This window comes from Solanum dulcamara, chromosome 6 (assembly GCF_947179165.1).
Source record: "Solanum dulcamara chromosome 6, daSolDulc1.2, whole genome shotgun sequence".
Lineage (NCBI taxonomy): Eukaryota > Viridiplantae > Streptophyta > Magnoliopsida > Solanales > Solanaceae > Solanum > Solanum dulcamara.
Genome location: NC_077242.1, coordinates 53,174,862 through 53,192,649, shown reverse-complemented (window position 1 = coordinate 53,192,649; position 17,788 = coordinate 53,174,862).

The following is a 17,788-nucleotide window of genomic DNA, read 5'->3' as shown; positions in this document are numbered from 1 at the left end:
TTCAGAGATATACAAACTTGCAGGTTTTTAGGCTTGCAAGACGAATCCAGATGACAACTCATAGGCACAATGATGAGTCATAATAATGACTCATAGGTGCACTTTAGAAGCTCCCAAAATCTCAGAAATCAGAAACTGCAGAATGGATCAAGTCTACGACTCATAGACATGATTATGAGTCATAATTATGACTCATATATATATTTCAGAGACCATATTTTTAGGTTTTCTCAGAGACCTACACTATGACTCAAGTCTACGAATCGTAGACTTGAGGATGAGTCGTAGGAGTTGATGCATAGGTCCAAATTTCCAGTTTTAATGAAAGGTAGTTATGTCATTCCTAAGTTCTATTAAATGAACCTAGACACAATTATGGCTCAGTTCAAGCCTATATTTACCCAAATCCTTTGAAATTCCGTCATTCTAAATCATTCTTCTAAGATTCTCCTAAGTTAAGAACTAAATTCTCTCAAGGATTCTTCTCCAAGCTACAAGCTAGGATTTAAGATTTCACCTAGGTTCCTTCTTCAATTCTAAGTGATTCCAATCAATATATGTGGGATTGATTCATCGGTTTCTTTCACCTATGGAATCCCAAAGTTTTCTCAAAGTATCCTTCAATTTTCAATGGTTTATGAATCCTAGTTTTAATGAATTGCATTGGGCTATTTCAATTTCATTTTGAATTGCTATAAATGATTATTCTAAGCATGTTTCTACATATATTTTATGATTTTGAGTTGAATTATGAATGCCCATGCATAAATCTATTTCCAAGTTATGATTATGGAGTTAAAGATGATTTTCATGAGTTAATTATGAGTTCAATGATTTTCAAGAAAAGTTTTCATGATTTAAAGTTGAGATTATGATTTTAATAATGAAGTTTTGATGATGATTAAAGATAGTTATTATGGAGTGATAAGTACATTTCTCACACAATCATGTTTAAAGATGGTGATAAGGACAATTCTCACTGAATTTATGGATTCTTATAAATCACTAATGTTAATGAGTTATTCCTAATATATTTTTAAAGATGGATTGATAGGTAGTTACTATCTTTCCCTATTATGTTATGATCATGTTTTAATAAATTTTGTTGGGATATTGACTAAGCATTGAGAGGACTTCTAGATGGGGTTTGGTTCGGTAACGCAGTTAGTTACCCAAGGAAATCCTAGTAGCAACCTACAGTCCCAAACTACATTGCCCACGTAGGATTGCCTTCATAGCCTAGCTAGTGGATCTACATATATCAAAGTTGGGTTGAGCTGAGTTGACTACCATGACGGAGTATCCTCTGGCAAGGTAGCCTCTTCCTTCTCGATGAGGGTTACATCGGATTCTATGTTATAGCTCGCATGGTCTTAAGATATTGGTTAAAGGTCTTATCCCACACAAGTTGTATGTTAAGTTATGAGATTTTACTATGAAGTTTTATGATATGCATTGACCAAGAGTTTTCATATGTTTTGAAATGATTTTAAGCTTTGCTCATGTTCATTATGTTGGTCATGCATCTTATGTCATATTGATCATGTCCTATTACTTGTTCATGCTTATCTCACATACTTAGTACCTTTTATGTACTAATGCATATTTTTCCTAAATTATCTCATAATGTAGGGGAGGACGTTGATCAAATTATTCGTGGATAGAGTGCTAAGATATCAAAGAGTTGGTGAGTCCTCATTCCATCGATGACATGACTTTCTTTCCATATTGTTTCATTGACTTTCTTCTTATGTTTCGGGTGAGCTAGGAGATTTTTCTAATCCCCATCAAAGACTAGACGAGAAGCATGTTTAGACGTTCATGTGATGTACCCTAGTTTCACATTGATTGAGAAATTCTATCCCTTAGACCTATTGCCTTGTGTTTTTACTTCCCTTACTTTAATATGCTCTTTACCTTATGTATGCAATGTATGCTAAGATGTCTTAGTTGGGATCCATATTAATCCCGATCATCATGTCATGGTTTGGGTTATGACACACTGTTGGAAATGTCCATTACCACCACTAGATTTGTTATAAGAAAACCCATGTAACACCTCAAAAATTTCTATGCCAAGACCTAAACCATTATTCAAAGGCGTATAGGCTTGAACTCATCGAATTCTAATTTTACATATGAGTTAAGATCAATTCCTAGGTATTTGTAGTGTATTAGATGTGTTTTAGGATCATAAAGGATCTCTAACACTAAGCCAAGTCTAAAGAATTTCCATCGGCTAAGTTTTTGTATGAGTTCAGAATAGAGTCAACTTCAAATGCCCATATCTCCTATTATATACTGAATTAGGTATTCCATACCTATCAAATTAAAGGTCTTTGAGTCATCTTTCCAACTCCACCAAGTTTGCCTTATTCCGTGTTCAGAGTCAAAAGTTATGATCAATTTACCAAAGACTACCGCTGCAGCAGTTTATGGGCTTGGCACGCAGCGCCAGCAGAGTGCCCAAAACTAGCTGCAATAGTTTGTCCCTTAGAGCGGTGAGCCAGCAGAGCACCCAAAACTAGCTGCAGTAGTTTGGCCTTTGGCGCGGCGTGCCACTATCGTGCCTGCAGGGTTTTGAGCCCGTTCTCCAGATTATTTTTATGAAGGGCATCTTGGACAATTACCTAAACTAATATGTACGAACTTAGATAGATTTTTGGGTCATTTTTGTAGTCTTTCAACTCCTCAAAATCCAAAACTTCATCCTCCTCTCTCTCAAATCATCCCCTCCAATTTTTCTCTTAAACTCAAAGGATTCAAGCTTCCCATTTAGGATAAAAAAAATCAAGATTTCTTCAAGTTCAACTCTAAGGTATGTGGGTTTTCATCCATGGGTTCTTCCACCCATGGATCCCAAATATTTTCTCAACTTAGTATTTAAATTTTAAATGATGAAATCCTATGGGCTTTTACATGATGGTTCCAAATGCATAGATTATGGTATATTTTAAGTTTATTTACTCCTATTGATATATATGTATATTGACTCTCAATTTCAAGTGATAAGTTTTTATGGATTTTCATACTACGATTCCAAATGCATAGATTCTTGAATATTTGAAGTTGATTTACCTATATTGACTTATGTTGATTCTTATTTACATGAAATAGATGGTTTATCAAGGTTCTTATATGAAGGATTGAAAGGTAGTTTTAAAGTGTATATGGTGGATTGGTTTAAGATGTTTCATATGATGTATTTTCATCACTCTCATGCATTAAATGTGTTTAAAAGTTATACGAAATGAACCCACCTAGTCTTCTTATGTTGAAATGAAGTTGAATTAAAAGTTTTGACTCCAAATGGAAGTTTATGAAGCAAATACCTATGTTTAAGGAAGTCTTGTGAAATGATAGAATGATGATGAAAGGGATTTTAGCCAAAGAAAGGATTTATTGTGAAAAGGAAAATTCTCACATATTTGAATCAAATGAAATGTTTTAATGAGTTATTCCACCGATGATGATTTGATGTCTAAAGTTATACAATGCTTATGTTATTATGATATATAAATGTTATTCTGTAGGATTTACCTAGAACCGAATGTAGCATGTAGATAAGGACTTGACCTAAGGGATCCTTAAGTAAATTCCCATGTCGCATTAACTATGTGCTAACATAGGAGCCCTTGTAGGCTATTTAGGCTAAAGGATCCACAATTAGCCCTTAAAGTCAAAGTTAAAGAAATGATCAAAGTTGACGGAGTTCTACCCGAAAAGTATTCTCCCCGTACCAACGTAGGGAGTTATGTTGGATTCCATGTAATAGCTCGCATAGTCTTAAATGTCAGTTATGGTCACTTCTTCACAAAATGAATGTTTTAACGCTTCATATGATGTTGTCTAATGCATGCATTCACTTATGCATATTGCTTACTCATGTCTCTCTTATGTTCTTCATTTCATAGCATACTCATATACTTAGTACATTCATAGTACTAACGCATATTTTTGCCTACATGATATCACTATGTAGGAACCGACGTCACTCATCTACCTCCTTCACATGGCTAGCTCGGATTAGTTTGAAGATTGCTTGTGGTGAGTTCCTATGTTTCGGGAATAACATCCTTTTTATTCTAAGCTTATGTTATGTAGAACATTAAGACTTTTATTAAGGCATTTCTTGACACTTATTTTAAGGGTAAGCTAGGGATATGTCTTAGCCCCCGCCAAGTCTTTAATGTAGAAGGTATGGTTGGACATAGAAAAAACTGTTATGTTGTCTTTGACTCTTATTAAATGTGAAGCCTCTTAGTCCCTACATTTTTTTTATTTTTCGGCTGATTTGTTTATCATTACCAATTAAATGATTAATGAATGCTAAGAGGCTTGGGTGAGGTACCTCTGGGTGTCTCATTCGTCGTGTTACGTCTAGGCTATAGGCTTGGGTCATGACAACCCACCTTAAAACCGAGCCCTCTTGGAATCCCTTACATTCCTCTCCTTAAGTTTCTCTCCTTCAATTTGCTAGGCATAACTCATAAGCCTAGAGATATCCATCTCCTTGACGAGCATAGATGTTCGGCATTCTTTCATAACCAAGTTCGATACTCCCAAAATAAACTTACTCATCCAGGCATGAGAGTAGGCTACCAAGAATGGAGCATACTTGGAAAACTTTGTGAACTTGAGGGTATACTCCCTCACACTCATGTTTCCTTACTTGAGGTTTATGAAATCCAACACCTTTGCCTCTCTCAACTCAAGTGGAAAAAAGTAGACAAGAAATGCAACTTTGAAATTTTCCCAACCCATGGGACCCTCTTCAACTCTTTCAATTTTGGACTGGCTATACCAAACTTGAGCGACACCCTTGAGTTGGTAAGCCATCAATTTCATCTTTTGCTCTGAAGACACTCCCATAATATCTATGATCTTATATACTTCATCAACAAAGTCTTGGGGATCCTAATCAACCTTGGATCCATGAAACTCGAGAGGTTTCATCCAAGCAAAATCTCTAACCCAAGAAGCTGATGTAGCCATATTTAGAGGAGCATCTATCCCTCGGTTCACTTGACTAGTCACGTCTTGGGCTAGCATTTGAAAAGTGGCTCAGAACTCCGCATTAGTCACTTGATAATTCAAAGGGTCATTCAGATCTTGTAACTCCTCTTCAATAATTCTTTGGATGGGAGCTCTTCGTAGAGGCATGATTCGGTAATCATAAAAACAAGGCATTAGGGAAGGAAACCTTAGAGTTCAACTCTATAGCTATATGAGATCATGAAAGAACTTAAGTATTTTTACACCAATAAACAAGACTCTACTTGACACGGCATGTTAGACTCCCTAGGACACTTGAACCTTGTGCTATGATACCAAGTTTTTCATGACTCGACCTAGTGCCTACCTGTAACACGGTGATTAGAATCCCGAAAGATCCCAAAAAATCCTTTTAGCAAAACATTGATGATCATACATAAGTTAAATGAGAAATAAAGCTAAATCAAGATACGAAAGCAATATTTTACATAGAACATAAGTCTCCAAATGAGAAAGCAACAACATAGACTCTTTACTATCTAACATGTCTCTGCTACTAGATGGGGGCGTAATAAAATCTCCTAGCACACCCAATTAGACAACATAAGATAAATGAAGTAAAAATTATTAAATATGAAATAAGTGTTATGTCCTCTAACTATGAGGACTCACCAACAGTAAGCTAATAGCAAGCACTAGCCACGAGCGGGAGGAGGATAAGCGTCATCGTCAGACCCTAAATTATGATAGAATGTAGGAAAAAGTATGCTTTAGTACATGGAATACATTAAGTATGTGAGAAGATGCATGAACAATAAGCATACGACATAATCAATACGAACCATGAGATGTAAGACCAATATCTTTATAACATGAATAAATTCTTGAAAATACTAAAACATTTATCTCATTGGTCAATGCATCAAAATCTCATCACTATCATAAGGACTTATAACTCAACTAAAATTGGTGTGTGATAGGACCATTAACCGATATATAATACCATGCGAACTAATACATGGAATATAATGACTCCCATATCGAGATAGGGAATGCTACCTTGCCAGGGCATACTCCATAAGTAACGCATCTACCTTTGTTAAGTGGATCCACTAGCTTTGCTATATTGGCATTTATAAACCTATGCGGACAGTGTAGTTTGGGACTTTAGGTTGCTACTAGTTTTACGACCCGACCTAGGGCCTATTTGTAACAAGCAATTGAAACCCCAAAAGTCTCCAACCAATTCTCTTGTACATGTCATAAGCATTCATAAGGTAAAGCAAAAGCGGAAACATCATAAGAGAGTCTAAATCATGAATAGAAATTTAAGAATGACACATGACAACATAAGCTCGAAACATTTGTCCAACTAGATGCCTCTACTGATGAATATGGGTGGCGGCTAAGACATGTCCCTATCTCACCTTCAATATGAAACATATCAAAAGTCTTTGAAAATAATAACTAACTCGATAACTAGTTTACGATAAATGAGGACTCACCACAACCACTGGATAGGAAAACTTAACTTGCTACATAGATGAGTGTGATCTTCAATCTCGACCCCTACATTATGAGACAATGTAGGAAAAAGTATGCATTAGTATGTTGGAATGTACTAAGAATGTGGGCGTGACATGCAAGGTAAATCATAGAATGTAATGGTTAAGTAAAACACATGATAAGTAAAATTATGAGAAAATCATGTTGACCAAAGCATTTAAAAAGCATAAATTTAAAATCATAGCATACATAAGAGATAATACATATGTGGGATAGGAACCATAACTGACAATAAGACCATGTGAGCTATAACATGGAATCCTGTTGTCTCACTATATAATGAAGAAAAAGGGGAATCTACTTACCAAGGTAGACTCTACCCCGCTAAGTGGGTCATGCATATTCTATATGTGGATCCACTAGCTAGGTCATGAAGGCAATCCTATGGTGGCACGTAGTTATGAGACAAGAGACTTTATATAAGGACACCGTACTTCGAGCCCCCACTTCAAGTCCATATTTTGTGATAAGTCAAATCCCACGGAATACATACATAGCATAGAAATCATAATTTCATATATCATAGTCATTATCATAGGTTTTAAATCATGGAGTAGCTCATTTTCATAACATACTTGTAATGTGAGAATTTTCCTTTCATCATTATAATCATATTTGCATAATTCATATTGTTCGGCCTTAGGTCACCACATAGGGCCCTAAGTCACCTTACTTCATAACTTGCATGAAAATCATCCTTCGAAAAATATTTATAGTCCATGATCATAATTGAAATACATAATCATAATTTATACTTGGAAATTCATGATCATAGTATATACTAGAAATTTAGGTACGGCATGAATATATGATCAATTAATTTGAAAATCATGTAATTGACTTGAAAACATGCATGATCATAACTTTATATCAGCCTATACATAATTCATATAGATAATATCATTACGAAGTATAATTTAAAATACTCATAATTTTCATTATGAACCCTAGAAATCAAAATAGGAAAATTCATGGAAAAACTCTTCAATTTAATGCAATAACCATCAATTTATATTAAAATAGACTCATGATCATACTTTAAATTATAATTCATGCAATAGGAGGAGATATCATAAGACCCATAAAATACCATACTTTAATTTGATAGAAAATCTTAAAACAATTATTGGGCTTCATGGATGAAATAATCCATGAATCAATACCCATATACTTTAAGTGAGAACACCAAATAATTTGGAAGAACTTAAAAGTTTTGATGGAGAGCTTGAGTGAATTTACTTGAAGTCTTCAATGAAGTCCTTGAGAGTCTTTTGTAGAGAGAGAAATATTTGAGTAGGTGAATTGTAGAAGAATGAATAGAATTAGAGGATTAGGTTAATTTATAGAGTTGAATTAGGTCCTAAAATGTCTAGGTTTATTAGATAACAATTTAGAAAAAGTCTAAAATGCCCTTACTAAAACTCCAACTCGGCCAGAAAACCTTCACCAGGTTTACGACGCGGACTTGTCGTGGACCTTTATGTTTTGTGCAATTTCTTGAGAAATCTATCTTTCGATCTACGGGTCCTAAAAATCCACCAAAACTATTTTCCTTCAGTTTTTGACCCCCTAATCGATATTCTGAACTATGATCTTCCAAAAAGATTAAGGATAAGGCGTTACATGAGTGTCTTAATCCTAAGGCATTCTTAAGGCACTAGTGAATATTTTTTAGGGATGTTAAAACTAGGATTCCCTGATCGAACCCCACCTAAAAGTTCTCTTAGTGCTTAGTCATTATCCGAAAGGAACGCTCATAAAACATGATCATAAATATCATAGGGAAAGATAATAATAAATATCAATCCATCCTTAGAAGATAACATAAGAATAGCTCATCTATCAACATCATAGTAAAATTATAGGATTAACTCTTTTATCATATAACTCATGTAATATGGGCGTAGACCTTCCATCATTACATATCTTTACTAATAAAATATCTTTAGGGACTTAACTTGACCTATGATTAACTTGCTTGAAACATCATAGAATCATCATTCATAAATTTCTTTGCATAAAGCATCTTTAAACTCATTCATAAAGCTTTCATTGCAATAACTTGAAAATTATGATCTTATCTCAAAAATCATACTTGAAACTAGCATATACCTTGGGTCATTGAAATTCAACTTGAAATAATGAAATATAAACTTAAAAGTGCAATACGACTATATGGTTATAAGGTAAGGCCCTGATTGAGGCAAACTTGGTATGTTGTTGAGAAAATTAAAAGCCGGTGTTGAGTACATAATAAGGGCAAGGGGTATAAGGTATAAATGGGTGGTGCGTGCACATAATGTTGCCCCTACAATAGTGGAATCCTTAAGAGACAAAGACGGTAAACTTAAGGAATAAATGGTGTAATATACATTCATCTCAAGAAACAAAGGATATAGGTTGGGATAAAGCTACTCCTGCAAGAGAACCTTGGACAATTATCGTCCGAATACAAGTATTGCCTAATTGAAATTGGAACGACTAAAAGTGCTAATTAACTTTTGATAAAGATAAGTGAAGTATGGCCTTGGATGAGTTGTTCCATGGGTCATATTACACAAGTGCAGATTAATAGATGAGATGTCACACTATGTATGGAAAGGTTCTCGTCTCTTTGTGACTTAGTCAAGGTTTTATACGTACAGAATCAAGTTATAAAGGATAAAGAAAGAGATGGACATGATATAGCACCAATCAAATTGGGAAAAGAGATTGGATGAGTTTTGAGATTGGACAAAGGTATAAGTACCCCCCCCCCTCTTAAGGGGGAAAATGGGAGAGAAGAATGCAAGGGCAAGATGGAAACAATGGATACTACAATATAGCGAACATGGATGTTGAAACTTCAAGAAGATCCCGTGCTGAAGCAAGTTAGAAGGGCTGAAAGCCAACAATAATGGAATAGAAGTCAAAATGGTATTTAAGTCGGTGTCAAGAAGTTTTTGGCAAAACCCTGCATGATATAACGTTAAAAGATGGGTGTGTATAAAAAAAGAAAGGGTGCGACCATGGAAGGGTATCGAATAACTCAAGAGATCGTGTGAAGGATAACGATACCATGCGGGGTCAAAAGCCAAGATGTTGGCTATAGCATTGGTCACAAATAATGCTGCAATAGATAAATAACCAGGGAAAAAGGGACAGCAAGCCTCCTATGATTGGAAGTGAGAAGAGCAAGGAGTGAATAAAAGAAAAGAAAGAAGTATGATAAGATGGGACAAGCGAGTTTCAATGTGAATGAGATAGGTGAAGCAGAATGAACCCAAAGATGAAAAGACTACATCTACCTCATACAAGTGGTACCGATAGGGTTATGCAATCTATGAATATGTATGTGTTACGTATAGGGCCAAGTGTGTAAGTACATAGTAAAAGAAATAAGGGTTCAATAAGGACAATAAAGTTATAATATTTTGGATATGTTACAGAGAGGTAGATAAGATATATCCATACTTTTTCCCTATATCCAAAGGTAGTCTAGACTCCTAAAAGGATTAGAAACAACGGTTATAGAGAACTCCCAAAAATCCTCATAAAACCCTATAAGACGAGTAAACATTTGAGAAAGAATGTTCTAAAGGGGGGAAGAAAGTTATACCCCATACTTTTGTACCTTGAAAGGTTCTTAAGCTTCTTAGAAGTCACCATGTGAGCCGGATAATCTATAATGCTACCAAACAACTCTAAGGAAGGGAGAATGTAACACCCCATAGTAGGGAAGATTGGAAATATGGTTATAAGAATCCAAAAGAAGTTGGAGGCCAAGTAATGAGTCGTAGGAATCAACTTACGTACATAAGATACCAACTTGAAAATCTTAAATTCTTAAGCTACTTGAGTTTATACCAAGCTTACATAGCAAGGATTACATAAGTTCGTAAAGAAAGATGAGATTATGAACCCATGAGGAGGAAAAGAAGGTGACACATGGAAGCAAGAGGGAGTGACACATGGAAGAAGCTAGAAGTGCCACATGGCAGCAGCTGAAGCAAGGGGTGGGCCCCCATATGCCATGTAGTATCCCCTAAGTGGAGGAGGTGATGTGTTGGCCCACTAAGGGCTTGATATGTGTCACCCCCCTAAGGTGGCATATATATAGATATGTTTTATGAATTTTCAACTCAGACTTATCCCATCAGTTACATCTTCATCCAAAAATTCAAGGAAAGAAGAGAGAAGAAACTCTAGCTAGAGAGAAAGAGAGAGCCTCAGATTTGGGGAGAAAAAAAAGGTGAGTTCTCCAATTTTGTTCCATGAATTAATTATATAGGGTATACCACGAGGGTATGAAGGTGTAAATAATGTAAATTTATAGTTTCAAGCATCCCCAAAAGGATAAAAAACAGTCACGAAGTTTCAGACGCGCTAGAAGAGCTTCCGAGGTGAGTTTGGCATGTTTTGGCGAGTTTCGGACAAGGTAAGGCTTTCCCATTTAAATTGGAGTTTATTATGTTTTTACGAGGTATATTAAATGTCTTAAATGAGGCTTCAAGTAATAAAAATTGCATAAAGATGCTTGACGTTAAAAATAAACTAACATGAAGTCGTTAGAGTTAAATCGAAGTCGAGTAGTGTGTTGTGATTGTGATGCTTCAATTGCAGCTGGTTTGATTGCGTTTTTAAGGGATGGAAATTGTTCTAATAAGGGTGTGGGTGATTCTGGTTGTAGCCACACGACCCTCCGTTTTGTATGCTTAAAGGTTTTACGAAACAAAGGTTAAAAACTCTATTTTGGAATCGTAGTTTTGAGCGAGTTGGTTGGAGTTTATATGGTGTAATGCTGAAGTGATTTTACTTATATATATGCTTCTGGTTGTTTTTGTTGGTTTTCTGTGGCAATTAAGGATGTAGTTTGAAGTTTGGATAGGGCAAGTTATAAGGGAGATGCTGCCCGATTTCCGGTAACTTCGGAACTAGTAATAAACTAGTCGAGGGAAATGGATAAGAAAACGATTCCTATGGATACTTGGTTGTAGAGTTGGAAATTGGAAAGTGAAAGGCTATTAACCTTAGTATTGTTTTCATGTTAAATAGGTTCAAAAGACGACGACGCGAACGTGGTTAAGAGTAATCCATAAAAGGTATGTGAAGCTACCTTCTTTCTCTTGGCATGTTTTTGGCATAGGTATGTAAAGCTGTCCCTTCTTTCTGTTGGCATGTCTTAGAATTAAGTAAGGATTAATATAATCTTTGGGGGTAATTCCATTCATAATTCTCGAGATTGATTCATAATTTTTATTCTTAGAGATTCTCCGATAGTTAATGTCTTTGGCTTTTATAAGTTACTTTGTATCATTTTGATTCATGCCTACGATTTCTAAGGCTCTTTTGATATGGTCAATAGTGATAATGAGGGGTGATTGATGTGACTATCATCCTGATTTTTAAATGACAATTCATCTTTATTACTTCATTGAGTCTTTGACAATGTTTTACATTGCATTTAGTTTCTCACTACTCCCCTCGTGGATGCCTCAATGCTTCTTCCACTGAGCCCTAGCTAGGATATGTTATCAAGCATACTTCTCTGCATTATTCACCGTACCTTGACGTGAGGGGGAAGGTATGACATATACATGGGTTTTGGTGTATGTTATGCCATGTACATATATGCTGATATCTGATGATATGATATAATATGGCCATCTGATATGATATGATCTGTTATGGAGATGTTCCCTATTCTGGAGTATGTTGTGTTGTGGCACCAGTGATGGGACGGCGACCATATTTTGTTCATTGAGTCCCCTAATAGGGTCAGATATGACATATGTTTTTCTGCATGCATTATCTGTGTTTGTGATAAGTATTTTGATATTCTGGATATTTCGCTCATTTTCTACACATTTTGTTCTGGTTATGACTTTATTTATTACATTCCATGCTTTACATATTTAGTACATTTTCCATACTGACCCTCTTTCCTCGGGGGCTTCGTTACGTATCCACAGGTACAGATGTTTGAGTTGCCGATCCGCTTGCTTAGGACATCCACTCTTCTGTTGGGCAGTGCTCTTTTGTCTGTAGCCCATATTTTGGTACTGACCTTTCTATAGCCTATATGTATACGTTGGTCAGGGGCCCGATGGGGCCATGTCCCATCATATGATTATGATATCATTTTGTAGAGGTCTGTAGATATGTATTTGTGGGTTCTGTATATGTTTTGGGCTTTTGTGTTCCATGACGGCCTTATCGACTTTTGTGAGCTACATTTATTTTCATGCGCTATCTAGTGACTTTAATTAATTTCTATATTTGTTTATTCTGCTAATATGCTAATTTAGGCTAAGGGTACGTATGGGTGTCCAACTCGGGCACGAGTCACAGCCTAGGGGATTGGGTCATGACAATTATAGTGAGAATGAGAGGATAATGGGAATTTAGGTTTGTTAATAAGAAAGAATCTAGCCTCAAAAACCGTCCATGTCCATTAATAAAATATAGGGAAATGACCAAAATAACCCTAACTTAAATTGAATCGGGAACCCAGGATGGACCATCACCTCAGACCATTATGCATAATACGGTCTACGGTCCCCTCCATGGTAAGGGACTTATATTTTGAAGAAAAAAAAGGTTTTGGAAGATTTCCCACAACAAGACCCCCCACGGTCTGTAAAGGGAAATACGATCGTGGTGGTTGGGACGTGAACCAAACTGAAATAGATTATGAGGGTCTTTGGAGGGGTCATCACGGAGGGCACCACGGCTTGGGGTGCTCACCATGGCCCATGGTTCCTGTTGTGGACCTACCCCTGCAGAGTGTGAGACTCTAAATTTCCACTACTGCAGCACACCACGAACAGTGGTGAGGAACACGGCCCGTGATGGCCTTCGTTGTCATCACCTAGTGCCAAAAACTAAGTTTTTCAAGAAATTCATCATTTGATCCTCGTTTTAGGACTTTTCAACTTTCAAATTTTACAAGATTCCTCTTCAAGGTTCAAGACAAGAATTCATAGATGTATCTAGAAAATTCATCCATGGATCTTTTCCATCTGTGGAGTTCCAAAGTAAATTCAATTTCAATCTATGATTCCTTCTTAAATCCTAGGTTTTGATGATCTAGCATTGGGTTCAATCATCTATGGTGTATTTTACTTCGATTGATCTTATTATGAATGATTTAATCTGAATTACATATTTTTGATGAATTTCAGAAGAACCTACAATATGCCTATTTTATTATTATGAACTATGTTTGAGAATTATAAATGCATCATGAATTGGGGAACTATGATTTTAGGGATGCTTTTAGATAAAGTACCAATGATATTTCTTTGAAAAACAAGGTTGCTTCAAAAGGTAAAGTATTCTTATCATGTCCATAATTTTCTATGAACAAGCCTTTTGTAACATCCCCTAAAAATATTGTATATGGTGTTCCAATTCTCGACGAAAATAAAACTGCTTATGTATTTTAGGCATAACTTTTCATAGAATGGTCTAATTAGATGATTCAAACTTCTGAATAACCCCAATATCAAAACCTACAACTTTTATGAAGATCATAACTTAAGATTTGGAGGCTAACTAGGTCAAATAAATTAATCTTTTCTAGACCTAGTGTTGTGAAGAAATAAAGTGCTTGTAGAAGAAAAGTCATCTCTCATTGTAGGATAATTCCGCTTAGTTAATTCTTGAACGACATGAAAAAAGACTTTAAGTGCTACAATGAAGACACCAAATTCTAATTAGAAATTATCTTGTTCAAATGTAACCGTAAAAAGAAAATTCATCTCACTAATCATGGAAAATCTAGATACATTTGATATCACTCATGACATCAATAGTCTTCGATTTGACATCACCCATGACATCACAATCCTCCATTAGATACAGTTTGTGGGAGAAGGTTCCACCAATACTCCTCCTCCAAGGTTCCATAAAGACAAGGGTGCTAACCCAATGGTTCCAAGAGAGAATGTTGGTGCTCAAACTTTCCCCACTTGCAAAAAGCGTAGAAGGACTCACAAGGGGAAATGTTTACCCAGCTCCAATGCATGCTTCAAGAGTAGCAAGCTGGGCCACCATGCTAGGGATTGTAGAGGTGGTGGTAGGCCTCAAAGACAAACTGCTCATGGTTAACAAGCCCAAGGAGGTGGACAATGCACCAACCGCTTTTATGCCTTGCATAGGAGACAAGAGGTTGAGAACGCATCTAATGTCGTTACCGATATGTTAAAGGCCTTTGATTTTGATGTGTATACATTATTAGACCCAGGTGCAAATTTATTTTTTGTTACTCCATTCCTTGCTAATAGGTTTGATGTGTCACCCAAAATATTATTAGAGCCTTATTTGGTGTCTACCCCCTTGGTAAGTCGGTTGTTGCTAGAAAGGTCTATAGGGGTTATCCTGTGTCTATCTAGCATAAAGTTATTCCTTGTGATCTCATTGAGCTTGACATGGTAGGTTTTGATTTCATTCTTAGGATGAATTGGTTACATGCATCTTATGCTTCCATAGATTGTAGGACTCATCGAGTCAAGTTCTAATTTCCAAATGAGTCCGTTCTTGAATGGGAGGGTCATGATTCGGTAGTGAAGGGTAAGTTCATTTCTTGTCTTAAGGACCAAAATTGACTACTAAGGGTTGTATTTACCACATTGTGAGGGTTAGGAATGTCGACTCCAAAAGTCCTCCTTGAGTCGGTTCTCGTAGTCAATGAATTCCCCGATATCTTTCCCAATAATCTTTCCGGTGTTCCTTCTGAAAGGGAAGTTGATTTTTGTATCGATCTTCTCCCCGATACCCAACCTATCTCAATTCCTCCTTATCGAATGACCCCAACAAAATTGAAAGAGTTGAAGGAATAATAAAAGGACTTGTTATAAAAGGGGTTCATAAGGCCAAGTATTTCGCCATGGGGTGCTCCCATGTTATTTGTGAGAAAGAAGGATGGGTCGCTTCAAATTTCCATAGACTATCGGCAATTAAATAAGATGTCCATTAAGAACAACTACCTAATCCCTAGAAATAGATGAATTGTTTAATCAATTACAAGAGGCAAGTCACTTCTCCAAGATTTACCTTCGGTCCGGCTATCACCAACTAAGGGTGAGGGAGTGTGACATTCCCAAAACTTCTTTTCGAACAAGGTATGGTCACTTCGAGTTTGTGGTGATGAGTTTTGGATTGACGAATGCGTCGGCGATGTTCATGGACTTGATGAATAGGGTGTTCAATCCTTAACTTGATACTTTTTTGGTGGTCTTCATTGATGATATTTTGATTTACTCTCAAGGTAAGGAAGAACATATGAATAACTTGAGAGTTGTGCTTCAAACGTTGAGGGATAGGTAATTGTTTGCAAAATTTAGTAAGTGTGAATTTTGGTTGAAGGAGGTGGCATTTCTTGGTCATGTAGCTTCTAGTGAGGGATCAAGGTTGATCCTAAGAAAATGGAGGCAGTTAAGAATTGTCCTAGACCATTGTCTCCTTCAGACATTAAGAGTTTCTTGGTTCTAGCCGGGTACTATAGAAGGTTTGTCGAAGGTTTTTTTATCTCATCTTCTATGATAAAATTGACCCAAAAGAAATCCAAACTCATATAGACGGATGAGTGTGAGAAGATTTTCTAGACCTTGAAAGATAGACTTACCTCTGCTCCTATTTTAACTTTACCGGAAGGATTAAAAGGGATTGTGGTTTATTATGATACTTAAAATATTAGTTTAGGTTGTTTCTTAATGCAAAATTGAAAGGTCATAGCTTATGCTTCTAGGCAATTGAAAGTGCATGAGCGTAACTACCCTACCCATGACCTTGAATTTACATTCGTTGTTTTTGCTTTGAAGATTTTACGGCATTACCTCTATGGGGTACATATGGATGTGTATACCGATCATAAAAGTCTTCAATATGTGTTCAACCAAAAGGACCTTAATCTAAGGAAAAAGAGGTGGCTAGAATGTCATGACCCAACCCTGTAGGCTGCCACTGGGGTCCAACCTAGACCCCCGTATACATACCTATCAGCTTTAGTCAAATCAAACTATAAACAAAGTGATACTACTCACAAATATCCCAATGAATTAAAACTTTTTTGTGTATGTATGGCCTCTTTCATTCGTACCATATCCTGAAAGGGCACGCAAGCCGACAAGGCTGCCATAACATAATAACATGTATAACATGACATACTCACAAATAACCCACATACACATGTCTACAGGCCTCTAAGAGTAATAACTGTATCATATAGCGGGACAGGGCCCCCTTCGTACCCCTGAATAAATAAATATGTACATCAAATGACCAGTATCAAAAGTTAGGCTCCATAATAGTGGAGCACTTCCAATATAGCTGAGTGGAAACCCTAAGCTGGCAGATCTCCAAAATGAACATTTGTACCTGCGGGCATGAAATGCAGCCCCCCCCAGGGAACAGGGGGTCAGTACGACATATGTACTGGGTATATAAAGCATAACATATCATAACTAAACAACAACTGAAATAGGGATGCAGGGAACATGTATAACAGTTAACAAATCATTGTACCTGTATCCTATGAAAAGAGGGCATGCATATCATCCTCACATATCACTCCTGGCCCGCTGTGGGACTCGATGTTACCATGTCATTGTACACGGCATCATACCATCATATATGGTATCATTTCATACATTACAAGTACCTCACTATATTTTATATGTATGCCTTCCTATCATATCCAGCCCTTTAGTGAGGGTCTCGGTGAAAGAGTAGTGTACATGTGGTACCGCATCCGACCCGCTATGGGACTCGGTGCCATTATTATATAGTAAAATATACCGAGGAATATTCATCCCAATCCATACTTTAAAATAATACCGAGGAACATACGGCCTGATTCATATTTTAAAACAATGCGCAGGAACGTACGACCTGATCCATATTTTAAAATAATGCTGAGAAACGTACGGCCCAATCCATATTTTAAAATAGTGCCAAGGAATGTATGGCCCGATCCACATTTTCCATCATATCATCATATACATACCCGGCCTGAGACGTGGTGACGAGCATCATCACATACGATGTCATCGTATGCTTCACTTCATCGTATATGGCATTTCATCAACGTATACTTCTACATATATATATAACCGGCCGAGGACTCTGTGAGCGAAGAGTAAATCTAGGAACGACCGCATTCCCGACCCCTCTATGGGACTCGAAGGAAGATGGGTTATAGTGTGCATGAGTAGAGTAGTGAGAAACCATATGAAATTTACATCAT